The 7,500-nt window shown below is 55.2% G+C and overlaps 3 non-coding genes across 3 annotated transcripts in view; all 3 read left to right on the plus strand.

Annotated features, from left to right (window-relative positions):
* Positions 1 to 3,655: 3,655 nt before the first annotated feature.
* On the plus strand, positions 3,656 to 5,548 carry LOC126317210 (small subunit ribosomal RNA). The gene has a single exon (XR_007556487.1). It is a non-coding gene; the product is annotated as a small subunit ribosomal RNA (ribosomal RNA).
* A 355-nt stretch (positions 5,549 to 5,903) lies between these two features.
* On the plus strand, positions 5,904 to 6,058 carry LOC126317378 (5.8S ribosomal RNA). Its single transcript, XR_007556632.1, has one exon. It is a non-coding gene; the product is annotated as a 5.8S ribosomal RNA (ribosomal RNA).
* A 188-nt stretch (positions 6,059 to 6,246) lies between these two features.
* The window catches only part of LOC126317278 (large subunit ribosomal RNA), a 4,222-nt gene continuing 2,968 nt past the window's right edge, over positions 6,247 to 7,500 (plus strand). Inside the window, exon 1 of the ribosomal RNA XR_007556548.1 lies at positions 6,247 to 7,500. This exon is cut by the window's right edge and continues 2,968 nt beyond it. This is a non-coding gene — a ribosomal RNA (large subunit ribosomal RNA).

The following is a 7,500-nucleotide window of genomic DNA, read 5'->3' on the forward strand; positions in this document are numbered from 1 at the left end:
CAGAGTCGATACTCGCCCACTGGTGGAAGGTAAGCATTCTGCTTTACATCAGTACATAACTAATATTTCAGTCGTCTGACGTCCCTCCTTAGTAAATGATGCAGGACCACATACATAGATGATACATACTGTAAACTGGGGAGGACAGTGTGAACCGCACTCGACCCAGTCACCCTATCTCACAGTCCACTCCGTGTGTAACAAAGCGAAAGCACCAAAGCACTAGCGTTCAACAACATCCATTTTATCCTCGCTGCCACAGGACACTATCCAAAGAACGACAAGAGGAACGTGACGTCCACTAATAAGACACAATGTCTCACATCACCCGCAAACAACGCAGCTCAAATCAGCCAGCAACACCCACAGTGGTCCACCCAGTATCAACACAAGACGCAACGCCACGCCACAACACAAAAGGTACAAGTAATAAAATACCCTTTGGCCACACCCCTGGTAAAGACATCGAACCAACCCACCACCTGACACCAGCCAAACGTACATCCTGATTTGACACATCTCTGGCAACCTTACCCACGTTGGCCCTTAACCTAACCCACGTTGGCCCTTAACCTAACCCACGTTGGCCCTTAACCTAACCCACGTTGGCCCTTAACCTAACCCACGTTGGCCCTTAACCTAACCCACGTTGGCCCTTAACCTAACCCACGTTGGCCCTTAACCTAACCCACGTTGGCCCTTAACCTAACCCACGTTGGCCCTTAACCTAACCCACGTTGGCCCTTAACCTAACCCACGTTGGCCCTTAACCTAACCCACGTTGGCCCTTAACCTAACCCACGTTGGCCCCTAACCTAACCCACGTTGGCCCCTAACCTAACCCACGTTGGCCCCTAACCTAACCCACGTTGGCCCCTAACCTAACCCACGTTGGCCCCTAACCTAACCCACGTTGGCCCCTAACCTAACCCACGTTGGCCCCTAACCTAACCCACGTTGGCCCCTAACCTAAGTTACGCTGCACCTTAACCTAAGTTACGCTGCACCTTAACCTAAGTTACGCTGCACCTTAACCTAAGTTACGCTGCACCTTAACCTAAGTTACGCTGCACCTTAACCTAAGTTACGCTGCACCTTAACCTAAGTTACGCTGCACCTTAACCTAAGTTACGCTGCACCTTAACCTAAGTTACGCTGCACCTTAACCTAAGTTACGCTGCACCTTAACCTAAGTTACGCTGCACCTTAACCTAAGTTACACTGCACCTTAACCTAAGTTACACTGCACCTTAACCTAAGTTACACTGCACCTTAACCTAAGTTACACTGCACCTTAACCTAACTTACACTGCACCTTAACCTAAGTTACACTGCACCTTAATCTAACTTACACTGCACCTTAACCTAAGTTACACTGCACCTTAACCTAACTTACACTGCACCTTAACCTAACTTACACTGCACCTTAACCTAAGTTACACTGCACCTTAACCTAACTTACACTGCACCTTAACCTAACTTACACTGCACCTTAACCTAAGTTACACTGCACCTTAACCTAAGTTACACTGCACCTTAACCTAACTTACACTGCACCTTAACCTAACTTACACTGCACCTTAACCTAAGTTACACTGCACCTTAACCTAAGTTACACTGCACCTTAACCTAAGTTACACTGCACCTTAACCTAAGTTACACTGCACCTTAACCTAAGTTACACTGCACCTTAACCTAAGTTACACTGCACCTTAACCTAACTTACACTGCACCTTAACCTAACTTACACTGCACCTTAACCTAACTTACACTGCACCTTAACCTAACTTACACTGCACCTTAACCTAACTTACACTGCACCTTAACTGTCACATGTAACGTCACAGGAATGTAGCTTTGCCTAACAGCAACCCTCTGAACATAGTTCACTGCTTGGATCCTCTGGTGTCATGTGTATTTCTCGATGCCATGGTGCGTACCCTCACGTAAATGTCTTTCGAGTGTTGCGTACTTTCTACACAGTCCCGCTAACCACTGGAAGGGTGTAACGCTACAGAACGAATATCGCCCTCCCCTCCTGCCCTTCCAAGCTGGTCGGTCAGGCGTTTGTTTGTGAAATGAGCCTTGCAGCTGTTCAGTTGCATTTGGTTGTCGATGCAGTCAGTGTACGTTGTGGTACGGCCTGTGTGGACTGTCCGCTGATGTACGCGTAACCCACACTGATCATCCGTCGTTACGTACTGAGTGACATAATGTGGCACATGCTTGACCGTACACCGGCTGCGCCCTACAATGGCGAATCATAAGGGCCATATGTTGTGCACGATGCTACTTGTCTCGTCTCCCCATTACAGCGAGATTGCACTGTTGTACGCCGTAGAGACATGTGGTAGGTACGGACGAAAGTATTGCATGTTGGCCCCCCCCCCCTCCCTCTGCCGGGAATCAGCGTGAGCCGTCTGTTGATGTAGCGACGAGGGTTTTCCTATTTAATCGTATTGCCCCACACAACATGATACCACGGTGGACCGCGTTCCACATCTGCGACATGCTACAGAGGCCGGTTGACAGTCGACCGCGCAAGGGACATTGCACACGTGCGCGGACCATCTTCCACGTGTTCTCTCGTGTACGTGCCGTAGTGTGTATATGGGCTGATGTAGCGTGTCGTGACACATAACATGCAGGCATGCCAGAATCGTAGATTTCGCAAATGTTGATTGACGTATACGTTTGCTGCCAAAGATCCGCAAATGAACTGGAAATCAGTTGTTGAGCGGTTGTTCGCGCTGCAGGTGCATCGGTGATAGCGACGATCGGTACATCTGTGAACCGGTTGTTTCGGCGGTACCCGCCATGCCCCCGAACCTGAGTTGGCCATGTGGGTATGAAGCGATACGAGGCTGTGGCTTGGTGGGACAGTCCCCGGCCGGTGAGGGGGGGCCGCGCGGCGTGCTGGCCGCGCGCTGCGTGAGCGCACGCACTACAGCCGGCTGGTGGGGGGCGCCCAGTGGCAGGAGCGCCGGCCGACGGGCCCGGCTGGCGTCCCAGCTACGCGCCGGCGCACCCGGCGCGCGGCGCCAGGCGGCCAAAGTGGGTTCTGCCGAGCCCGGTGCGAAGCGCGGTGGACATCTGCAGTGTGCTGGTCCGATTGCGGACTGTGTGCGTTGAGGATGCGCCGCCGCCCGGCACTCGGCGTCGCGACGCCGTCTGCTGCTCGGTCGCCCCCAGCGGTTTTCGCAGGTGGTTTGTATCGCAGCTCTGCGGACGTGTTGGCGCGTGCGCTGTGCTGGGAGAGTTCGCTTCTGCACCCAAGTGGGGCTTTGCCCTTCTGTGGCGCTGGCGTTGGAGCTGCCGGTCACCGTAGGTGGCGCGTGTTGTTTCCCGCCGGCAATGCCACGACAGCACGCTCCCGGGCCTCTGTCGGCAGCGGCAAGCTCAGTTGGGAGCACGGGTGTTCGCACTGAAAGCGTCTACTCGCCTATCTCCGGGCGATTGCGCCTCTCTCGAACCCGACCAAGTACTTAGGACGGCGCTGCGCGCCGCCGGGACCTGAGAGGGTTTCGAGGTGTATCGTGCAGGGGAGCTCAGCCTCCTCCTGTTTGCAGAATAATTGAGCGGACGCTTGCGTGTTCGCGCGGGCCCTTGGGACACACTCCCGGGCGGCCGGCTGCTCAGCTCTCGTTGACGCAGCTCCCTGGTTGATCCTGCCAGTAGTCATATGCTTGTCTCAAAGATTAAGCCATGCATGTCTCAGTACAAGCCGCATTAAGGTGAAACCGCGAATGGCTCATTAAATCAGTTATGGTTCCTTAGATCGTACCCACGTTACTTGGATAACTGTGGTAATTCTAGAGCTAATACATGCAAACAGAGTCCCGACCAGAGATGGAAGGGACGCTTTTATTAGATCAAAACCAATCGGATTGGCTCGTCTGGTCCGTTTGCCTTGGTGACTCTGAATAACTTTGGGCTGATCGCACGGTCCTCGTACCGGCGACGCATCTTTCAAATGTCTGCCTTATCAACTGTCGATGGTAGGTTCTGCGCCTACCATGGTTGTAACGGGTAACGGGGAATCAGGGTTCGATTCCGGAGAGGGAGCCTGAGAAACGGCTACCACATCCAAGGAAGGCAGCAGGCGCGCAAATTACCCACTCCCGGCACGGGGAGGTAGTGACGAAAAATAACGATACGGGACTCATCCGAGGCCCCGTAATCGGAATGAGTACACTTTAAATCCTTTAACGAGTATCTATTGGAGGGCAAGTCTGGTGCCAGCAGCCGCGGTAATTCCAGCTCCAATAGCGTATATTAAAGTTGTTGCGGTTAAAAAGCTCGTAGTTGGATTTGTGTCCCACGCTGTTGGTTCACCGCCCGTCGGTGTTTAACTGGCATGTATCGTGGGACGTCCTGCCGGTGGGGCGAGCCGAAGGCGTGCTTGCGCGTCCCGAGGCGGACCCCGTTGAAATCCTACCAGGGTGCTCTTAGTTGAGTGTCTCGGTGGGCCGGCACGTTTACTTTGAACAAATTAGAGTGCTTAAAGCAGGCAAGCCCGCCTGAATACTGTGTGCATGGAATAATGGAATAGGACCTCGGTTCTATTTTGTTGGTTTTCGGAACCCGAGGTAATGATTAATAGGGACAGGCGGGGGCATTCGTATTGCGACGTTAGAGGTGAAATTCTTGGATCGTCGCAAGACGAACAGAAGCGAAAGCATTTGCCAAGTATGTTTTCATTAATCAAGAACGAAAGTTAGAGGTTCGAAGGCGATCAGATACCGCCCTAGTTCTAACCATAAACGATGCCAGCCAGCGATCCGCCGCAGTTCCTCCGATGACTCGGCGGGCAGCCTCCGGGAAACCAAAGCTTTTGGGTTCCGGGGGAAGTATGGTTGCAAAGCTGAAACTTAAAGGAATTGACGGAAGGGCACCACCAGGAGTGGAGCCTGCGGCTTAATTTGACTCAACACGGGAAACCTCACCAGGCCCGGACACCGGAAGGATTGACAGATTGATAGCTCTTTCTTGATTCGGTGGGTGGTGGTGCATGGCCGTTCTTAGTTGGTGGAGCGATTTGTCTGGTTAATTCCGATAACGAACGAGACTCTAGCCTGCTAACTAGTCGCGTGACATCCTTCGTGCTGTCAGCGATTACTTTTCTTCTTAGAGGGACAGGCGGCTTCTAGCCGCACGAGATTGAGCAATAACAGGTCTGTGATGCCCTTAGATGTTCTGGGCCGCACGCGCGCTACACTGAAGGAATCAGCGTGTCTTCCTAGGCCGAAAGGTCGGGGTAACCCGCTGAACCTCCTTCGTGCTAGGGATTGGGGCTTGCAATTGTTCCCCATGAACGAGGAATTCCCAGTAAGCGCGAGTCATAAGCTCGCGTTGATTACGTCCCTGCCCTTTGTACACACCGCCCGTCGCTACTACCGATTGAATGATTTAGTGAGGTCTTCGGACTGGTACGCGGCATCGACTCTGTCGTTGCCGATGCTACCGGAAAGATGACCAAACTTGATCATTTAGAGGAAGTAAAAGTCGTAACAAGGTTTCCGTAGGTGAACCTGCGGAAGGATCATTACCGACTAGACTGCATGTCTTTCGATGTGCGTGTCGTGTCGCGCAACACGCTACCTGTACGGCAGTAGCCGTGCGCCGCGTGCGGAACCACGCGTGCCTCTCAAAACTAGCGCAAGTGTTGTTGTGTGGTACGAGCGCTGAAGCTCTGGAGCGGCTGGCCTGCGGCACCTGGCGCCTGGCGCCGGTTTTGAATGACTTTCGCCCGAGTGCCTGTCCGCTCCGGTGTGGAGCCGTACGACGCCCATCGGCCGTCAGGCCGTTGGACACAAAGTAATGGAACAGGGGCCGTCAAACGCCTAAGTCCCGCCTCTGCAACTGTCTTGAAAGAGACGGTGGAGAACTGAAAAGATAAAGATCACCCAGGACGGTGGATCACTCGGCTCGTGGGTCGATGAAGAACGCAGCAAATTGCGCGTCGACATGTGAACTGCAGGACACATGAACATCGACGTTTCGAACGCACATTGCGGTCCATGGATTCCGTTCCCGGGCCACGTCTGGCTGAGGGTCGGCTACGTATACTGAAGCGCGCGGCGTTTGTCCCGCTTCGGGCGCCTGGGAGTGTCGTGGTCGCCTGTGTGGCCGGCCGCGTCTCCTTAAACGTGCGATGCGCGCCCGTCGCCTGGCGGTTCGCATACCGGTGCTTTCTCGGTAGCGTGCACAGCCGGCTGGCGGTGTGGCGTGCGACACCTCGTACAACGACCTCAGAGCAGGCGAGACTACCCGCTGAATTTAAGCATATTACTAAGCGGAGGAAAAGAAACTAACAAGGATTCCCCCAGTAGCGGCGAGCGAACAGGGAAGAGTCCAGCACCGAACCCCGCAGGCTGCCGCCTGTCGTGGCATGTGGTGTTCGGGAGGGTCCACTACCCCGACGCCTCGCGCCGAGCCCAAGTCCAACTTGAATGAGGCCACGGCCCGTAGAGGGTGCCAGGCCCGTAGCGGCCGGTGCGAGCGTCGGCGGGACCTCTCCTTCGAGTCGGGTTGCTTGAGAGTGCAGCTCCAAGTGGGTGGTAAACTCCATCTGAGACTAAATATGACCACGAGACCGATAGCGAACAAGTACCGTGAGGGAAAGTTGAAAAGAACTTTGAAGAGAGAGTTCAAAAGTACGTGAAACCGTTCTGGGGTAAACGTGAGAAGTCCGAAAGGTCGAACGGGTGAGATTCACGCCCATCCGGCCACTGGCCCCCGCCCTCGGCAGATGGGGCCGGCCGCCCGCGCGGAGCAATCCGCGGCGGGGTCGTGTCCGGTTGCCTTTCCACTCGCCGCGGGGTGGGGCCGTTCCGGTGTGCGGTGGGCCGCACTTCTCCCCTAGTAGGACGTCGCGACCCGCTGGGTGCCGGCCTACGGCCCGGGTGCGCAGCCTGTCCTTCCGCGGGCCTCGGTTCGCGTCTGTTGGGCAGAGCCCCGGTGTCCTGGCTGGCTGCTCGGCGGTATATCTGGAGGAGTCGATTCGCCCCTTTGGGCGCTCGGGCTCCCGGCAAGCGCGCGCGGTTCTTCCCGGATGACGGACCTACCTGGCCCGGCCCCGGACCCGCGCCGCTGTTGGCTCGGGATGCTCTCGGGCGGAATAATCGCTCCCGTCAGCGGCGCTTCAGCTTTGGACAATTTCACGACCCGTCTTGAAACACGGACCAAGGAGTCTAACATGTGCGCGAGTCATTGGGCTGTACGAAACCTAAAGGCGTAATGAAAGTGAAGGTCTCGCCTTGCGCGGGCCGAGGGAGGATGGGGCTTCCCCGCCCTTCACGGGGCGGCGGCCTCCGCACTCCCGGGGCGTCTCGTCCTCATTGCGAGGTGAGGCGCACCTAGAGCGTACACGTTGGGACCCGAAAGATGGTGAACTATGCCTGGCCAGGACGAAGTCAGGGGAAACCCTGATGGAGGTCCGTAGCGATTCTGACGTGCAAATCGATCGTCGGAGCTGGGTATAGGGGCGAAAGACTAATC

The sequence above is a fragment of the Schistocerca gregaria genome, unplaced genomic scaffold (genome assembly GCF_023897955.1).
Source record: "Schistocerca gregaria isolate iqSchGreg1 unplaced genomic scaffold, iqSchGreg1.2 ptg000623l, whole genome shotgun sequence".
Taxonomy (NCBI): Eukaryota; Metazoa; Arthropoda; class Insecta; order Orthoptera; family Acrididae; genus Schistocerca; species Schistocerca gregaria.